We start from the raw sequence: 21,171 nt of genomic DNA on the forward strand, positions 1-21,171 counted from the left end.
TAGAAATAACATAAGCGCTAATTTACTAAGTCAATTTATTTTAATTTTAATTTTTTTATTTAAGTTTTAAAATTTCTTTCACCTGTAGAAAGCTACATTATTCCTGAGGGACATAATAGGCTATATTTTATTTCCAAAAAAATAAATCCAATTCGGTCCAGGGGTCTTTGAGTAATCGGGGAACATACATTAAAAAAAAAGATTCCGATGAATTGAGAACCTACTCCTTTTTTTGAAGTCGGTTAAAAAGTAGAGATTCCTACGACAATAATAATAATAATTATTGTACTAAGCTACCCGTTCGAATCGAAGCGAGGGCGGGTCGCTAGTCCAATATAATATGAAAGGACTAGTAACTACGCACGGTTTTGCTTGGCGAAATATAAATCCTATAATCCTTATCACGTGCAGAAAAATCCGATCTTATTCCTTGTCTGTACATATTGTAAAGGGAAGGGTCCAAAATGTCAGCTTTCTATGTCCAAGGTTTTGGCTGGCCGTTGATGAATCAGTGAGTCAAGACTTTTCATATATTTTAGATCTGAGGTCTCGGCCTGAGCACGTTTGGAACCCTCGTAACTTTAGTTTTAACTTTACGTAACAGATTATCACCATTAGATACATCATTATCTCACAAATTCAACAATTGACAATCAAAAAGTGTACAACTTTGAAGAAAATCGTTTGACTTTGAAAACTGATTGACGCGACGTACAGCTGAAATCTAGAAATTAGAGATTTGAACTGTAAGTTTTCTCCACTGATGTCTGAATGACTCCTTTGTTCTATGTTTTTTTATGAGACACACACGAAGTACCTAAGGATTTGGAAAAACATTAAACAGAGTAAAAACTAAAATCCATACGAAGTCACAAAAACGCTTGTGTACTCATAAAATAAAAGTTACAATCACATAAGTACTTACCTGTTATTTGTTGAAATCTTTTTTACTTTCAATTATTTTCACAAAAGCTCTCTACAGATTTATTTTCCATTGTGTAACGAATATAACAAAGTAAGAAACAACATTCTATGTAATATAACTCATCACAAAGAATATTTATTATATTTACTTTCGTGTTAAGCCTATCATACGTTGAGATTAAAAACCCACCGGCTATATTGAAATTTAATATGGAAGCCATATCTATAACACATTTTTCAGGATTATCCTGAAAAGCTACGTAAAATATGATATTATTTAATACTGACTGTAACAGTAAATTTTATTAATGCTTATAATCCGAAAATGATAGAATTTGACATAAAAATTTGTGGGGTCCCATAAAGATACAAGTTTTGTAAATTTTTTACATGCCCTAAAAAGGTGCGTAATGTTTTCAGGGCTCATGTACGAGTATGTGAGTTTTTTTGTTCTACCATAACTTCTAAATTCCTGAAAAAATTTGGATGTATGGAGTATTAGGTATATCGTTATAATCCTAGGTATTACCTATTCCAAGCGACACTGATGGCTATAAACTTTTTGAAAACAATTCGTATTATGTCGGCTTCATGAGGTTATATTCTAATGTGAAATATTTTACTTTTTAGTTCGTTATTTCGCAAGGCTAGTGTTTTTAATAACGACTTGTTAAAACGCGTATTATTAATTTGAATGCTTTCTGTATTTGTATTTTTTATTTATTTATTCTTCGTTTCAAACTTATAAAAGCACTTACGAGCCATTATTCTCTACCATTATTCTTTCTTAGATATAAAAATGAATCCCTATTTGCCTTGCCACGCCAATAACTTGAGAACGACTGGGCCAAATTGGAGAATTCTTTTTTATTGTGTTTGTAATTGTTAGGACAAGGTTTATATCAAAGATTTTTTTGGAAAATCCACGGGAAAAGACAGTTCCCGCGCGACGCGGTCCAAGTCGCGGGCAATAGCTAGTATTTTAATAAACATTATTAATATTTATGACCAATGTACGACGCGGAGAGACAAGGAAATTAGAGATCCTTTAAATTGAGCAAGAACCCATTTATCTCCACAATCTTTGTAGTACCTGGCTAACGAGTAATTCGAAATGATATATCGTTCTCACATGTAATGTGAGTCTAGTCTCGGTATGAATGAGTGCCTGAAAGTCAGTTCTAGATGCGACTGAGATGAATACGAAAGATCTTGCACGACAGTAACTAAATTGACGATGCGGTTTAAAATCTCCGGTATTTCTTCCAAGCTCTTCTCAGTAGAATCTGGTTTCTGAAGCGCAAGAGGTAGTCTATAGGCTGCATGCCCCACAAATCCACCGTGAAATAAATATTCAAAGTCAAAGTCAAAAATCATTGATTTTAGGTTTTCATAATTTTTCATTGTCAATTCTTGAATGTGTACGATAATAACGTAATGGGGGGGGGGGGTTCCAAACGTGCCCTGAGAAAGCCAAAAATTAACTCATTTTTTTGAATTTCTTTCGAAAATTTTCGATTAAGTTGGTGTTTTTTAATCCACCAATATTTCGACTCAGTTGCATGAGTCGCGGTCACGATGGGACTATGACTCATGCAACTGAGTCGAATCTACAGTACAAAATGTTTTCTCGAAGAAGACTATAACTACCTACTTCTAAGAGGCATGTCAATAAAGCTTCAGTAAGAAATTAGAATAGCAAGCCCGGCCTCGACTTAGTACATCCGAATCGAATTGAAGCGACAGACAACAAAATTGCCTATTGAGGAGTCGCTTTTGGCAAGAAAATTGCCTATTCAGCACTTTCCTGTTACCGTTCATAATACCTTGACCTTGGGTGGCCTGTATTCAAAATTTTGGGTCTATTTTTAGATTCAGTTATAACGAATGACAAGTCTGCATTTTATTCTAATTTCAGCCAAGCAAACAAATAGCCCTCCAGCACGATGGACCGACGATATAAAGCAGCTGGCGGGAAGTAGCTGGATGAGGGAGGCTCAGGACCGGGTGTGGTGGCGCTTTATAGGGAAGGCCTATGTCCAACAGTGGACATCCACAGGCTGATGATGATGATGATGAAACAAATATCGACAAATATATCTGCATTGCTGGGCATAATCAACATCATGATAAAACCATCGCTGGCCCACTCTGGCTGGCACAGGTTTCCTCTCGGAATGAGAAGCGCTGCCTGCTCGAGAGTGTTCCAACACACCCGGTCCTCCGCCTTCCTCATCCATCCCCTTCCAGTGGGCTGGAAATCGTTCCACTCTGTGCTAGCAGGTACATGGTCACTACTCCAGAACACGTCTGCCCCAACAGCGTCTGATGCAAAATGCTCAAAATGCTTCCAGCCTCCAGCCGTCTCAATCACAGCTGCAAAAATTAAAAACAGATGCTCAGCTGAAAAGAGAATGTAAAATGTCCTATACTGCTCCACTCTTACATAGCATTCGATTTATATTCAGCCCTTGGCGTGGCACTGAATTTTGAATTAAATTAGAGTAAGAGGAAGATACACAGACAGTACCAAAGCTGCTGCATCTGAAACACTCACTCAATCGTTTTCCCGCCAAAATTAATTGTTTTCTAACTGCCGCCTCGCGTAAGTGGATACGAATAAATAACACGCTTTAAAAGAAGACACGCCTAAGTATACTCTCGTCGAATACATTTCGACGATAGACAGCATTACTATTATTAATTTATTTTGTTGATTCTTATTATTGGCCTCATAAATTTATGATTATAAAATGATTATGATGGATTTAAGCAGCGGAACACGGTGAGGTGTGTAAGTCCTTACAAGAGACCTATGTCCAGCAGTCGACTTCTATCGGTTGAAGAGGATAGCACACTTCCAGTAGCCAAATATTGTTTTGACCCAGTGGTCAAACACATTAGCACTCAATAACTTTGCACAGAGCTTCTCCCCCTTGAGGTGTAAGGGCTTTTGTTTCTCGAGTGTAATTCATCAAACAACTGAGAGAAGGAATAAATTAATTCTCCGAGTGTCGCGAACTTTCTAATACAAGCGTTTATTCTGTTTTAGAAATTGTTTTTCTGATCTTTATTAAATCGCCATCAAAATATTTATGAACAAAGTTATATTAACTTGAAATGAATTGAAAATGATCTCTATTAAGAACTTGGATGAACAAATACGATATTACTTATAATAATTTACAATATAACACACCTCTATTATTTTGAATATACAGTATTAACGTTCTGGTGTAACCAGAACGTTAATACTGTATATTCAAACATACATAAAAATACATAAAAATAAATAAAAATCTGTTTTAGGATGTACAGGTAAAGCCCTTTCAAAGCCCTTTCATATGGTACCCCACTTGGTATAGTTATCTTATTTTGAAAATTGACACATATTTTAATTTTTTTTTAATTATTATGTCACCACAAATTCGCGGTTTTCGGATTTATTCCTGTACTTGTTGTGCTATAAGACCTACCTACCAAATTTCATGATTCTATGTTTTAGAAGGTCATTGATTCTAGGTCAACGGGAAGTACTCTATAGGTTTCTTGACAGACACGACAGACAGACAGACAACAAAGTGATCCTACAAGGGTTCCGTTTTTCCTTTTGAGGTACGGAACCCTAAAAATGATTTGTAATATTTATTATTTGACGAGAGGCAGACAGATGTTCAGAGTTCAGACGGACTTACGATTCCTTTTTTTTACGTTTTTGGTAGTTATAATTTAATCAAGTAGATACCTACATAGTAGTGTTGGAGCGTTGGTTCCGGCATCAATAGTTTGAACTTTAGCTCGTTATTAATTACACCACTCCATATAATTAAGAACCGCAGGCGAAAGCTTGTGGAAGCAAAATCGGTGCTAAATTCTCGTGAAATGTTCGAGCAAGGCTTTATCATCATGTAGATAGATACCTCCAATATTTAGCTTTGCCTCAGGCAATTGGTACATAGGTGATATGCCAAAAACACGTGAAATGCACACGGACTAAAACAAACTCTATTTTATAAACAAAAGGTTTAGAACACCTTGGCAATTTAATATTTTAGGTACAGAGGTAAGCGCTGTTTAATTCGTTGGCGATAATTTAATTTTTTGTTGGTTTGGTAAGTAATAACTTTCTACTTTATACACTTTTTTAGGTCGAATTTTAGGTTTTATTTTCGGAATTCTGTTTAAAAATAGATGACTTTTCATAAGAGCCTAAAGGTCACCTACGTTGAAATAAACGTTTCTGAATTTGAAATACGCCCTACTTTACTGATATTAAGAACACCTACGACTACTAAGGACTACCTATCTACTATTACTAAAAGGGCCTTGATAAATCAGGAACTTCCTAGAAATTTAACGAAGAATAGAAAAGTTTTATCAAATAAACTTTTATGAAGTTCTTTGGAATCGTCAAGTGAATCTAACACCGATTCGGAAAGTCCGTACTACCGAGAAGAATCAGAAAGAAACTTGACGAAGAATATATTATAAGTACGTTCAAGTTTAATATGTTTGCACGAAATCTTAGGGTCCTTGTAGGCGTGCCACAACCATAATATCAACACAGCAGCAAGATTGTATACCATGCAAATATTCAGATATCTAAATACGAGTGTATAAAAGGATAACCTGGCTGACAGCCTGACTGACTGACTGATTTATCAACGCACAGCTAAAACTGCTGGATGGATCGGAATGAAATTCAGCATGCACCTATTATGACGTAGGCATCCGTTAAGAAATTATTTCTGAAAATTCAATCCCTAATTGCGGTGAGGAAGGTCGCCCATGCGATGGACCGACCAAATTAAAGCTGCTGTGGGCGGTCCCTTGCACGAGTGTACCAGGCTGTCAGCCAGCAGGGAGAAGTGGCGAATGCTCGTGAGGCGTGTAACATCTGCCCTCAAAGACGTTGCTTCATGATGACCACGACCGCTCTGTCAAGAGTGACACGATAAAGAAGAAGAATTGCGGTTTGAAATTTATGTTATCCATATGGACGAAGTCGCGGGCATAAGATAGTCACAAATAAAAATACTTAACTAAAAATTATTGATGAGATGATAGTGAAATTAAGTCAATTGAAATTAGGTATACAGAGTTCAATTTCATATGGCAGATTATATTATTATTTATAATTAACTTTATTTATTGGTACTAGTTAAGAATATTGCCGTATATACGTAACAGAACCACGTCGCGACAGCCGTACCTACCTAACATCCTTGATAAGTGGCTGCAACGATGCAACTTCAGGCAGCTACAGCTTCTAGCGTGACCGATTCACACATCACCGCGGCTGCCTAGCGATATTTTTGCTGTTGTGTTATGATTGTGGTCCATCTGAATTAACACTTAGGGTAATATTTTATGTAACAATGGGTCATAAACTAATTAGGTAATATATTAAGAGCATATACTGTAATATTTTAATATTATGTGCGCATAAAATTTCCTAAGCAAGTAACAATAAAAGTGGTCACAAAAAGGCAGTATTTAACCTATTAATTTTAACGAGTATTATGAGCCATACAATATGCTATAATATTTTATTATGTGTGAAAGATGTTAGGGTGCGCGTTTACTGTGACAAAAAATTACACAAGTGTAAATTAAACATTTATAACACCCCCAACAAGTGAAAGTTACAGTAACTAGAAAAGAGCTGATAACTTTCAAACGACTAAACCGGATTTTCTTGGATTATAGCTAAGAACACTCTCGATCAAGCCACCTTTCAAACAAAAAACTAAATTAAAATCGGTTCATTAGTTTAGGAGCTACGATGCCACAGATAGATACACAGATACTCACTTCAAACTTATAACACCCCTCTTTTTGGGCCGGGGATTAATAAAAATAAATAAATTACCCCCAGTAATTCTGCAACACTTTTTAAAAAGTGACCATATGTTTTACTTACAGAAACAGGCGTTGGGTACCTAGTTTGCGGAAGTCCATGATAGGAACCAAAAGCTTAATTTGCTATAATCATCGATATAATATAATCGGCTCAAAATGACAAATCTGTAAGGTGCAACATAGTATGATTCACAGCCTGCCCTCCCACTGCTAAGTATGCAGGAAAAGCCAGCCACCAAGCAGTGAATACATTCCACCACCACCACGCAACACCCCTCAAATCCTCTTTCTAAAACACTCGATAGAAGTTTATTCAAACCGTATAGTTCAGTATTATGATGTTTACTCGAACTTTCTTATCATTTATTATAAGATTTTTCAAAATCAAAGTACTCTCTATAGATCTTTGTCTAGATCTTCTGACGATGTGGACGCAGCCTTAGAAATGTGACGACGTGATAAAGAGCGCGTGTCGTCAAAATAAATGTGATGGGCAGAAAACATAATAAAAGAAAATTCTATCGCGATTCCATTAGATTTGATACTATCTGTGCTGTCGTGTGCGATGGCCCTTACACTGTCATTGTAATAAGAGAGAGTTTACATCCAATAATAATGCGGAGAAAGTTACTATGACTGTCTATAAAGATTTTTTACTGACAAACTATGGAGCAGAGAAGATTTACTTCAACCCGTCGCCGGCTCACTACTGAGCACGGGTCTCCTCTCAGAATGAGAAAGTTATGGCCATTAGTCCACCATGTTCGCCAAGTGCGGATTGGCTGACTACACTTACCTTTGAGAACATTATGCAGGTTTCCTCACGATGTTTTCCTTGACCGTTAAAGCAAGTAACAAGTAATTAAACCGCACAGAACTCGAAAAGTTAGAGGTGCGTGACCGGGACCGAACCCCCGACTTCCCCAATACTAGATCCACGTCTTAAGAGGGGTCTCTCCGTCACTCGCTCCATACAAACGTAGTTCGCCTCTCATTGGAATATTAACCAATCATACTCAATGGAATTTCGTAGAAACGTTCCGGGAACTAATATGCCTGTGGTTTTCCAGATTTCCGTTAAAATATTCAGTTTCAAAGTTACGCGGTTTTAAAAATTCACATACAAATCTTTGAGCCTCTGTAATTTTAAAACTACACATTTAAAAAAAAAAACTAAAACACCACCGGCACAGATATTAGTTTCTAGAATATGTCTGCAAAATTTCATGGGCTTTGGTTGCTTAATATTAATATTCAAATGAAATCAGGACTACGAGTGTATGGAGTAAGTGACGGAGAGAGTCTTGTTAACCACTAGGCTATCACGGCGAACTTTCTTTGATCCGCGACGTATATTATAATTTATAATAGAATTTATAACCTGTAACACTTTTATTTGTAACTATAGATAAAAAGGGCGAGACTGTATACCCTCAGAAATGAGATAAACATTGAAAAGAGGGAGAACTTTGGACTGGACTTTAATATTATGTGATTAGAGAAATCCCGCACGACGGACGTAAGAAAACCTTGTGCAAATTGCCGTGGGAGCGTGTCCACCTGCTCAGCCATTGTTACTATAAGCTCCATGCTACTGTTTACTACAGAAAATACCTACTGTAAGTATGCCTTTCTAGTGTGATACTTTTTACTGTATAGATTATGTTTTAATGTACACCAAAATATGAAACCACCAGTGAAATTGACATATTTTACTAGTATACGATGGAAAAGTACGCCATAAAAAATCCCGTGGGAACTCTTTGATTTTCTGAGATAAAAAGTCCCTTGGGCCCTTTTCCCCAGATGTAAACTAACTCTGTACCAAATTTCATTAAAGTCGATTAAACTGTTGAGCCGTAAAAAGCTGGGAGACAAACAGACAGACAAGCTTTTCCATTTGTAATATTATTAAGTATGGATGGGAGCAATCCATTAGGTATTTCGTTTTTCTGTACCATGTAACTTTAAATGGAACAAAATTACCACCAAGGCACATAAAAAACATGGTATGAGTGTCAAAGGTAGAATGTATTTTAAAGAGGCACTTTACTCCAGGCCGCTAGGGTGCTCGAGGCAGACATCTACCTTTAGAACAAGTTGTGACGTCTCGAAAACGCTGAGGGATTTCGAGTTTCGAATTACTATAATGTTAGACTGACATAGAACAAAGGCTACTTTCTTGTTTCAGATTATCCGTACATCTACAATTAGCACACCAAGGGAAACTAATCGGAACAAAAGTCAGTAACTTACTGAGTATTTGATTTAAACAGACGTTTTTTTTTAATTCGTTGATAAGTTAGCCCTAGACTGTAATTGCACCTGGTGGTGAGTGATGACGCTGTTTAAAAAGGAAGCAGTCTTACTTGGAATATTACAGTTTAAACTCAAATCTTCAATTGATATAAGCGTCATACAATAGGACCGTGCTTATTATCACCAGAACAAGAACTCCAAATCTACTCGTACGTATGTTCGTACTCTAGCAACGTGACGAACTTATACTCTCGTACTTTTGTGCTCGACAAATTTCGTCACTGGCAGTAAGCGAAAACCATGGCTTAGCGGCCAGAGCGTCGTGCGCGAACCCGGAAGACGCAGGTTCGAATCCTGCCGGTTCCGCAATTTTTGCTATGTATTTAAAAATTATTTCGTACGCTCTATGCAAGCCTTTTGACGTTTAATAAAACGTTTCTGACCTAGGCATCATCACTATTGGTTTGGTACGCGTGAAATCGTACTAACCCCATTAAAGCATTTCCGTCATGCAGGTCGCGTCAAGATGTTTTTGCGAGCGATAAGCGAAAACGTGATGAATAGGTAATTTTCTTGTCAAAAATCGCCTTTTGAATAGGCAATTTCGTTGTCGGCGATTTGAATTTGATTCCGCGAATCGAGGTCGCGCTGTAACATTCCACTTTGTCGGAATTGGCGGGAAGCCTTTTTTATCTTCTGCCGAGTGGTTTCCACTCCGCCTGGCGGAAACTTGTAATTACTAGGGATAAATTACAAAAAATGCAATTGCAGTTTTTAGTTTTACCCAGTTTTGGTAGGGTAAATATGTGTGGTGCGTGTGTGGGTGTGTGTGTGTGTTCAGATGTCATCATTTAGCATTCATGAGTTCTCTCATGAATGCTATAAATATTTCTCCGTAGCAATAATATCTCTCATTATGTAATCCAGATTATTCTCTGATCTGGTCGGACCAACGTCTCGGGCTGCGTCCACAGGGTCTCTTTCCATTACCAGTGACCAAGAGTTTCTCTACGCTCCTCGCGTTTTTCCTAGCAATGTGACCGAAGCAATCAAGCATCCACCGCAGACAGATGTAGGATAGTCGCATCTTTATTTTCAATGTGTTTAAGATCGAGACGTTGGTCTCCGTCCAAGAATGAAAGCCCCCAATGATGATAAGTTGAAGAATTTCTATACCTATTATGAATTCTGTGACTATGAACTGTAGGGGATGGCTGTAGGTATATTATGATAGGAATGTATTCCACTCGACTGGGCGTCGTCGGATAGGGCATGGAATGCGGGCGAGAGGAAATGTAGCGGACAGAATGCTCTTCAGGGAGTAGGTACCTCTCATTGACTCCCGGCTCTATGTACTGGCACTGATATAGAATTCGTTTTAGAACTTCGACCCCCTAGTAGGAAATATTTTTTACGCTCTACAAATCTTAAGACTACATCTACGTTGTCATAGCAACTAGCTAGTCTAAATTTAAAAAAGGAAAGGGTGACTGACTGACTAATATATATTATGACGTACAATCCGGTAAGAAAGGGTCTTTAAATTCAACCCCTGAGGGGGTAAAATAGGGGTTTGAAGTTTGTGTAGTCCACGCGGACGAAGTTTTTTACTTAGATTAGTATTGCGTAGAGGCTCTACGGAACGCGTAGGTGTGGCGTAGTGTGTCTACAACAATATAGTTACGCCTAAGTATGATTTTATCGTTATTTGACTACAGTCTACACAGACCACTACGTCCTTCCCAGAGATGCAGATGTAAGCTAACTCAGTACCAATTAAACTGTTGGGCCGTGAAAATCTAGCTAGTAAAAATTAAAGATTTTTTTTCGAAAATTTATTTTAATGTTACTCAGTGTAGCAGCAATGTAGAACGAGCCAATGTCAAATGAGTTTGATGGCTATCATTCAGACATTGATTAGTTTTACATTGCTACTTCAATGAGTGGATATTAAAAAAAAACGTAGAAAACCTTCAATGCATCACACTAATATTATAAAGGCGAAAGTTTGTATGTGTGTGTGTGTGTGTGTGTGTGTATGTTTGTTACTCCTTCACGCAAAAACTACTGGACGGATTGGGCTGAAATTTAGAATGGAGATAGATTATACTCTGGATTAGCACATAGGCTACTTTTATCCCGGAAAATCAAAGAGTTCCCACGGGATTTCGAAAAACCTAAATCCACGCGGGCGAAGTCGCGGGCATCGGCTAGTTAAAAATAAATGTCAAATGAGCTCGGTGGCTATCATTCAGTGCTAGACACTGAGGCAACGAATCACCGGCTGGTTTGATAAGAAACCCACAACAAACTATTTAACTTAGCAGTTCAATTTGAACTGCATATGAGCGTCACTTTAGTTGTAGTTACCAATTCAAGCTAGGTATGTATATACTATATAGGTACGTTGATTTGCGGTGTCTGTGAGATGGTTATAGCATGTGACGACAAGGCGTACATCGTACTAATGGCCTTTTAGCATACGTACAACCAAGCTATTATGTTCTCCTAACCGAACCTCTGAGACTAGCCAACTATGTAAGAGACATGATATTATATTTTAACGATTAAACTATCGTGACTGATTTCCATTCCATACAACCGCGACGCGCAGCGAGCTGAGTCCCTATGAAAAACCGGTGCAAGTGCAAGTCTTGCCTCGCTTTTTAAGGGTTCCGTGGGTTCCGTACATACTTATGAACATTATATTTTAGATAACCGAGCTAGAACATCGCAATAAACTGTTAAAGAAAACTCCAAAAAATGTTCATTACTTATAGTCATAACTTACTATTTTATAAATCGTTGTTGTCAGTTTGTTGTTTAAATACAGTATTATTATGTAAGTACGTAATTAATATACCGAAATTTCATATTCCTATCTAGTTTAGTTTTTGAGACCCCGTCACAAAAATGGTCTAAAACTGATAACAAAAAACAATTTTGATACGTTACTTATCGACAGATCACAGATATAAGATTGGTTTTATTAGTTTTGCCCGTAGAACTAGATTAAGAAAATCAAAAATTTGTGTGTAGGGTTTCTCCTCAACAAAGATCCCCCCCCACTAGAAAACAAAATCAGTTTCACCGTCGAAATCGAGAGGCGGTCATCCATTAACAAAATATTAAGTTGGCCTACTTATTTTATGCAGTACCACAACAAATTCACTCACAGATGTAGGTTGAATGCGGTGTAGATCCAACATGGCGGCCGGAAGTGACGCCAGCCCTTCATTTCCGGCCCCAACTATCACAGCCTGAATACCTTCGTTCATGCAAATCAACGCTCTACTGTCAAAACTCTTTTAACTAACTTTCTACAAATTGATCTAGATACAAAATTACCTTACCTACTTCTTAATTTTAGTTATTTACAGGGCACGCTTTGATTTTCCGGGATATAAAGTCTGCCTATGTCCTTCTCCGGGATATCAGCTACTTTTTAAAACAGACTAGCGCTTGGCTGCAATCAGACTTGCTAGCAAGTGATGATGCAGCCTAAGATGGAGCGCGCCTGCCTAGAAGTTGCCTATTCACTCTTGACTTGGAGTTGAAGGTGAGATCGCAGTCAATCGCAGTTTCTATCTACCATCGTACCGAAATAAATTTTATCAACGGACTGAAAAACGATAAAATTAATAAAGCGTGGCCTGGGGATTTATAACGTGTAGGTATTCTGTATTTACATAATGTTAGACCACGTTGAATAGTTCAATTTACCGAAAACATGCACCAGACTAATGAAAAACATATTGCAATTAAGTGTGATATGAATAGCAATTCATTTACCTTTGACCATAATTAATAGCATTAAACTAACCACAGAGTCATACAGTTACACGTTTTAGGAGAAGAGACCGTCGATTTCAATATTCCAGTAAAATAAAATAAAACTACTACATACCACATACTTCATTTGTCTTATCATGTAGAAAGACTCCAAGGTAGCTCTGTCCAGCGCCCGCTGAGCTGAGCATTCTTATGAGGCCCATAGTTAGCGGCCTTACCTCTTAAACACCTTACACTTTGATAAATCATCCCTACAATTTTTAGACCCAGTGGTCTCATAGTAGCATTAGGAACTCTGCGCAAATCTTCTCCTTTCGAGCAGAGAGCCGCGTTCCACAGCTGCAGTAATGATGCCCGCACCGCATGCTACAAACTACAAATGAATCCAATATTAATTCAGTTCTGGCAAACACTAACATTGTGATTGCAATTAGTGGAATCTAATTATTGAGGTAGTGCGGTGATAGTTTTCTTGACAGTTTTTGTATAGAAAATCTGTCAAACGTCAAATTTATTGGTAAATTATTTGACGATTCAAAAGCACTTGTAAAAGTTTATTTGAATAAAAATCTATTCTATTCTATTCAATTCTATTCTATTCCTTAGATAAAAGGTATTTGACGATTGAAAAATCGGACCTTAGTGGTTAAGATATGAGTCTTCTATTCTGGGTCAGGGGATTGATTGCTTGCCCAAAGGCACGAACTTTTCGGAGTTATATGCGTAAAATATCACTTGTTTTAACGATCGTGAGGAAGCCTGTATACCTACCTGAGAGTTTTCCATAGTTATCAAAGTTGTGTGAAGTTTGTCAATCCGCACTTGGCCAGCGTGGTAGACTATGGTTAAAAGTAATTTCATTAAAACCCGTGGTGATTCTTTAATTTTCCGGAACACAAAATGACCTTAGTCAATCCCTGGGATGCAAGCTATCTCTATACCAATTTTTGTCCAAATTGGTTAAAAAGACTGACCGTGAAATCTAGCAGACAGACAGACTAATTCACTTTCTCATTTGTAATATTAGTATGGATTATGCTATGCCCTACTGTTTGCCAATCCGCAAGCAATATTGAATTTTACTATACTATCTACTACCACTTCGTACCAATTGTTTTAATTACAAATCCTGTACCGGGTGTTAAAAAAATTTAATAAAAATTAAAAATGAAAGATTGTTTAGCACACGGTAAAGTTTAATAATACTAATTAAGTTTAAAAATGGTACAGAAACTACCGCGGCTTAGCTAGTCGGTGGCACACAAATTTGTAGGGTCGTGGTATAGGTCGATTTCGGCAAATTCCTTAGGGTGTGTGAGACCGTACTCTCCTTGGTGTCGATGGCCTCTTAGGTGGCGTGAGGCGTGGAGTCTTGGTCAGCGGGTGTTTGGCCGTGGGATCCCGACGGTGCTGACGTGGTGGTGGGGCGTGCTGAAGGTTTTAAACACGAACCATACTTTAAAGTCCAAACGTGGCTTTGAAGTCCCAAACTCTGCTTTAAAGTCCAAACTCCGCTTTAAAGTCCAAACTCAGCTCCCTTTAACGGGAGCATAGTAGCACTATATATATTTGAATAATTACATTGTACAAAGCAATAAACGCATTTTAAAAGGTGTCGCGCCCATCTTCAATCGGATGGACGCAACAAAAAAATCAACACGCCCGGCGTTTAATGTCCGCCGGGCCTGTCTGAGCTCCTGTCAAACAGGCTAACTTCAGTCGTCAAAAGTGGGCTGACGTTAGAAAACAGGACGCCATTAAAATATGCGTTCGGTAATTGCAACACTTAATTTTATAGACTATTGCATATAATTAAAAAATATACTTAGTTATATCTAAAAATATGATTTTTAATAATAAATAGATAAAATAATAATATAAATACAATATAACATGTAACGCTTCGTTACAATCCATACATAATATAAAATCTCACACAACCTAAACTGACTGCAGGGCCTTTTAGAAATCTGACTAAAAATAAACAGAGCTAATATTATTGCCTATGTAGATACCTATAGAAGTTTATTACTTTAAAAAATTGTGATATAAAATAAAGCTATGAGGTGTCATGGAATCATGAATACCATCGGGCACGCCCAACTTGAGTGCAGGTGTTCAATTAATCAAAACCACTCCTCAATCTTTTATTGAGTACCTACCTACGCTTAAATTTTTCATACTATAACCTTATAGTATGAAAATGCGTAGCACGCGAAATTTCCTTTGTAAAATCTTCACCTTTGTAAAATTCCGAAATCAATGCAGTAAGTATTATTTTAGACCCATTTCTCTCCTTCAGGTCGACCTTTAATTTCGGCTAGAAAACTCGTTTACGATTTCAAGTTGGATTTATATGAATTTCCTTTCTTTACTCATAGGTCTAGAGCCAACGGAGTAGAACTAGAGACAATTTTTTTTGACATTACTGGGTTTCCAACATTTTTCGGCTGATCATAGAACATTTCAATAGTTTTGTAAATAATGGTGATTAAAGTGATTGGTTTTTATGTTTTGTAAAATTTACATAAAATATTATTTCTACGCTCATATTTTAAAATCTTGATTATGAATTTAAAACTTGTTGGCATACTTTATTCACGTACTTATCTTTAATAATATTTATTTATTATATTTTCTATTAAAGGACAGTTTGGCTTGCTTCACGGCTTTAGATTAAAGCTATTTGGAGTAGAGATGTTACGGGGGTCCGATTCTGATTCTGAAAGTTCAGAACTTCTGATTGATTTTTGAATTTCAATCGGAAGTTATAACGGAGGTAGATCTGCTGATGCTGCAACTTCACTACTTGTACTATTTAGGATTTTAAATTTGATTTTCGATTCATTTTTCAACACCCATGTTCCAACAAAACTAATCACTCCGCTTTCGAATTTGGTTCCGAATTCTGATATAACCACTTCCGTAACATCCCTGATTTTGAGCCATAGCGGTAATTTCGCACGACGCCATTAGCTTTTTCTTGTTAGTTTAAACTTGTAATATTTTGTTTAAAATATAGGTAGCGTATCAGCTCTACCTGAAGTTACTTTGGTCAATAAAATCCTCGCCGTCTCCTGGCCTACAAGTCTGCGATTGAAAAATGCCTGAGACAAGTCCAAAATTTTAATAAAGGCGAGGCATTGCCATGAATAATTTTGAGCGCGTAACGAAAATGTCGGGCGAAATTGAATCGTCCCCGAAAGCGGGGGCCATTTGTATCTTGTTTTTGAAGAAAACATCTGCCCCGTTTGACGTTTCTAACTTTATTATAAAGAGGGTGAATGTTTTTTTACGTAGAGCTCGTTGGTTCTTAATGTTTGGGGGCCGTCCGATAATTTTTGACCTTATATTTATGGTTCCGCAAATCAAAAGGAAAAAAGGAAACTTTATAGGTTCACTTCGTTGTCTGTCTGTTGTATCTGTCAAGATTCGTCAAGGGAATTAAAACCTATACGGTTAACATAGAATCATGTTTGTCAGGTACCTAGTAATAATTCTTATAGCACAAGTAAAGGGAAATCAGAAAATTTGTGATTACATCATAAAAATAATTAAAAAGTGTTATTTTTTGTATGCTGGTACGGAACCGTTCGTGTGCGAGTCCGACTCTCACTTGACTAGTTTTTTTATTCCGATACAATTTAGCCCTTGACTGCGATCTCACCTGGTGGTAAGTGACGATGCAGTCAGATGGAAGCGGGCTAACCCATACCTGCCCCTGCTGATCGATTTCTACGCGGTATGTTACCGGGACGCTTTTCTTGGAGGCACAGCTTTGCTGGTAGGTCACTAGCCACAGCCGAAGCATCTCACCAGGCTAGACCAGGGACAATTTAGGAAGGAGGTAACCTGAATGTCTGAGATTTCTTCGTAATGTTCTCAAAGTTGAAGTTTACTAATCTGCTGTTGGTTAGCGTAGGTATGGCATATGGACTATGACAAATACCCCTTTGCTTTCTGAGAGGAAATTCGTGCTCAGTAGTTGGCCGGCGTTCGTTTTTGGTGTATAATTATAAAACAAAAAGTTGACCACAACACAAGTACCTATACAAAAACACGTTTATTTCGGAATTCACGTAACATAAATTAAAGCTTTAACAAAATTACGGATGTTTACACGTTACAAATACTTAAACATCGTTATCACAGATTATAATGCACTTTATACAACCACAATAAAGTTCAAACTCACATAGCACCAGACTCTTTTAAGGCTCTTCAAAGACATTTTTGTAGAAAAATGTATTTTAAGTACTAGAGGTTACAGTCTATTTTTATTTGAAAGTAGAGTTTTTGGAAGTCGATGCACAGGTGTTAGGCTTCGTTCTGATTGGCGTGTTTTCTGGTAGGTCGCAAGTGAGACCTTCCTTTCTGTGGTACCAGAGAAGGCCCAGCAGGCATAGAAGACAGAGAAGCACGAAGAAAACCAGCATAAACAGGAAGTAGAGCTGAAATAAAGAAAAATGTTCATTAAATTAAATTAGTCTGAATAAATTAATTAATTAGTTAATTAAATTAGTCTAGTTAATGAGTTAACCTACCACCAGGGTTAGAAAAAATAAGTTTAAAAAACGAAATATTTTGGTTTAAAACTTGCTTAAAACTGTTATTTTTTTTAGTTAAAAGTCATATTTAAAACACCTGTTACAACTTACAACCTCACTGAAAAATATTTTCAAAAATTTAAATCGAAGCTGGGGCGGGGCTTAGATAGTTAGGTCTAAAACAATACCTATGGTTAACTTTGTTCTAATCGAGCAATTACCCATGTAATACAAAACCCCGTCGTTTATTTGCGCTAAGCAAATACTTGACGACCTTTTAAAGATGGCCGCGTCAACAAATCCCCGAGGATGACATCACCTAACCGCTAACGAATCACATTTACGCATGCGTGCAAAAACAAATAATTAAGTTAACATGAAAACAAAATATTGTTTTAGATCAATTATTCGTCTCAAGGGTATTATTTTTAGGATGGCTTTTATAAAGCAAAATAAAGGACAAATAAATGCCTGAAGACTCTAGGCCAATGTGTTTGCTTAAGCAAATTGATTTAAACATGAAAATAGATTACTTTAGCGGTGAAGGAAAACTTTTGAATAATCTTGCGTGCTTGAGAGTCTACCTAATGTACTGAAAGACTGAAAGGTATGTATGAAGTCTGCCTCCGCACTTGGCCAACGAAGGCCAACTTTTCACATTCTGAGTAAGATATTATTGATTGTAAATTTTCACACTTTACTATGCCACGACAATGTACCTACCTGCTATAATAACTTGAACACTAATTAATTGTTTTAATGTGTCAGAACCAAACCAAAAGATTTAAGACCAAATTGTACCACAATCTAACAAATACATAAAAAGTTTTTCTGTTTCTGAAGGAGACCTGTGCTTAGTAGTTGCCCGGTGATGGGTTGAGATGATGATGATGATGATAATCTATCGAGATAGCCAGCAGGCGAGTGCTGATATAATATAAAACGTTATCAACCTTCACGAGGTTATAGGTAATTTAGTGTTAAACTTAAATGTAAATTATTACAGTCACCTTACTTGAAATAAACGGTGAGTAATTATTTATGATATATGATATGCACCGGCCGCTCTCCCTTTACTAAAAAGCAGGAAAAGCAAGCAATATAAGTACTTACACCATCAACACACAATACAAACTAATCTTCTAGACACACACAGTAGTGGGAGGGCGGACGGTGTACCTATATCGCATACTGCACTTTGTCTGTCTGTCTGTCTGTTTTGGTGGATTATAGCAAATTAAGCTTATAGGTAGACCGTGCCATAATCATCCGCGAGAACTTCGCGAGGTCATGCTAGCCCATAGCACGACAAAAATCACATATAAAAACTCACTCCAAAAAAGGCGAAAAGCGTAGTGTAAGGCGACATGGTGTCTATATTCCATCCGATGGGAAACTGACGGGAGAATACCTATTTGGGAGGCGAGTGATACAGGGCAGGGTGCCAATTCTTCCCATGTTTTCCCCAAACTTGCCCCTTGGCTTACCTAACTTATTATGTTATTGATTTGACGTAACTTTTTGAAGTCAAACAAGTCTGGCATTAGCTAAGTTTGTTGTAGAATGGTTGTAGAGTAGTCTGTTTTCTTTTACAAACTTCATCTTCATAAATTCCTTATAACTCTTGTTGCTGTAAATCTGCTAAGCTGGAGTTGCTTAAGGCTGTTTTTCAAGTTCAGTAACTTCATGGGTTCTGCAACGGAGTTTAGTGTACCCCAATGTCTACATGCATTGTTTAACTCTTCTAAACAGCTTACTCTGTTATGCTGACAATGATAGGATAAACTGACTGACTGCGATACCAAATTAATTCGCATTCTCTTGTAGGTAATAAAACATTGAACATTTACTGTTTTTAAATGACGAACATTTAATCTCACCGCCTCTAAGGTCATAACTGTTCCTTTATTCGTTAAAAATCGGTTAAATGCGAATCGTATCCACACACAAAAATTCCGTACCATCGTTCGAGATATCTAAAAAATAAATATAAGTACTTAAGTTAAAAATAAATAAAAAGTACATGTACTTTTTATTTATTTTTAAAAATAACTAGCAGATGCCCGCGACTTCGTTCGCGTAGCTATAGGTTTTTAAAAATCCCGCGGGAACTCTTTGATTTTCCTAGATAAAAAGCAGTCTATGTGTTAATCCAGGGTATAATCTATCTCCATGTCAAATTTCAGCCAAATCCGTCTAGCAGTTTTTGCGTGTAAGAGTAACAAACATACACACATACACACAAACTTTCGCCTTTATAATATTACTAGCCGATGCCCGCGACTTCACCCGCGTGGATTTAGGTTTTTCGAAATCCCGTGGGAACTCTTTGATTTTCCGGGATAAAAAGTAGCCTATGTGCTAATCCAGAGTATAATCTATCTCCATTCTAAATTTCAGCCCAATCCGTCCAGTAGTTTTTGCGTGAAGGAGTAACAAACATACACACACACACACACACACACACACACACATACAAACTTTCGGCTTTATAATATTAGTGTGAAGTGTGATGTGAAGTGTGATTTACTTACATAGCGGCCATTTTGTTTTTAACCATAATGTGTTTATTATTATAGCAGTAACCGAAATACACACACAAAATTTAACTCTCCTACCTATTCATGAGATACAGCCCGCTATCAGACAGACGAATTGACAGGAGTGCGGACACCAATGTTCGATGGAACATGTTGTTACTATGAAGCACCGCATCTAATGAAACATTTATATCACTGGCTACATGGAATATGTAGCAAGCAGCATCTTGGTGAGATGCAAGAGGAATCTCATTAAGAAAACTTGGGCTTCTCAGTGAAGTCTGACCACGTACCAAACTCGGGTATTTGCTCAAACTGATCATTGACTTATTTTCTTATTCAATTTTGCTAAGACCACTAGAAAAGCCACTTACGATAAAGAAGAATCTAAACACAATTATAATCTAAATTGTTATTATTCAGTATAAATAAATTACTTTTGTTGCCGAAAAACAGTAATAGATTAAAAACAAACAAATTCGATCGTCTCTTGTGTGTGTGATTTTTTTGTCCCCTAGGGTAGATTCATTTTGGTAGCGAATCAAATCGAAAATCTAGGTACACTACTTATTATTTATATTTCAAAGTTATGAAGCGGCCCTAAATAATTTTAAAAACGGCACCCCTACGCATTTGTTTACTCTTGCGTCTTATCTGTTTGTCTGTAAAATACACGTAGATATCACAATTTTTATATAACATTATATTATGCAGTTATATTACCGTAGTTATTGAAGGCAATTGAAGAAAAACAGGTTTCAAAAAATCTAATTTCAGTTCAAATTCTAGTTACCTAAGCTATCATAAAAATCTGGCTGCTTTTATGAAACGAAAACGATTTTCTTTTTTCCACCATTTTTAACGGGCCGTTTAATCTCTTGTATGAGCTGTACAAGTACTAGGCTACCATAATAATAAAACAGAGAAATGGTTCTAGCGGCTGTTCATAAATATTTTCATTTTGTTTTTGGGTTCCGTACCCTAAGTGTGCCAACGGGATCCTATTATTAACAGGGCTCTCTCCGTCACTCGTTTCATACAATCGTAGTTCCAATTTCATTTGAATATTAAGCAACCAAAGTCCATGAAATTTTGCAGACATATTCTAGAAACTAATATCTGTGTCTGTGGTGTTTTAGATTTTTCTAAAAATATGTAGTTCTAAAATTACAGGGGCTCAAAGATTTGTATGTAAATTTTTAAGACCGCGTAACTTTGAAACCGAATATTTTAACAGAAATCTGGAA

At 37.0% G+C, this 21,171-nt stretch overlaps 1 long non-coding RNA gene across 1 annotated transcript; it reads left to right on the forward strand.

Moving 5' to 3' along the window:
* Nucleotides 1–1,757: 1,757 nt before the first annotated feature.
* LOC123871570 lies at nt 1,758–20,057 on the forward strand. The gene is made up of 3 exons (XR_006797281.1): nt 1,758–1,862; nt 14,111–14,117; nt 20,047–20,057. It is a non-coding gene; the product is annotated as an uncharacterized LOC123871570 (long non-coding RNA).
* Nucleotides 20,058–21,171: the final 1,114 nt, after the last annotated feature.

This window comes from Maniola jurtina, chromosome 14 (assembly GCF_905333055.1).
Source record: "Maniola jurtina chromosome 14, ilManJurt1.1, whole genome shotgun sequence".
Taxonomy (NCBI): Eukaryota; Metazoa; Arthropoda; class Insecta; order Lepidoptera; family Nymphalidae; genus Maniola; species Maniola jurtina.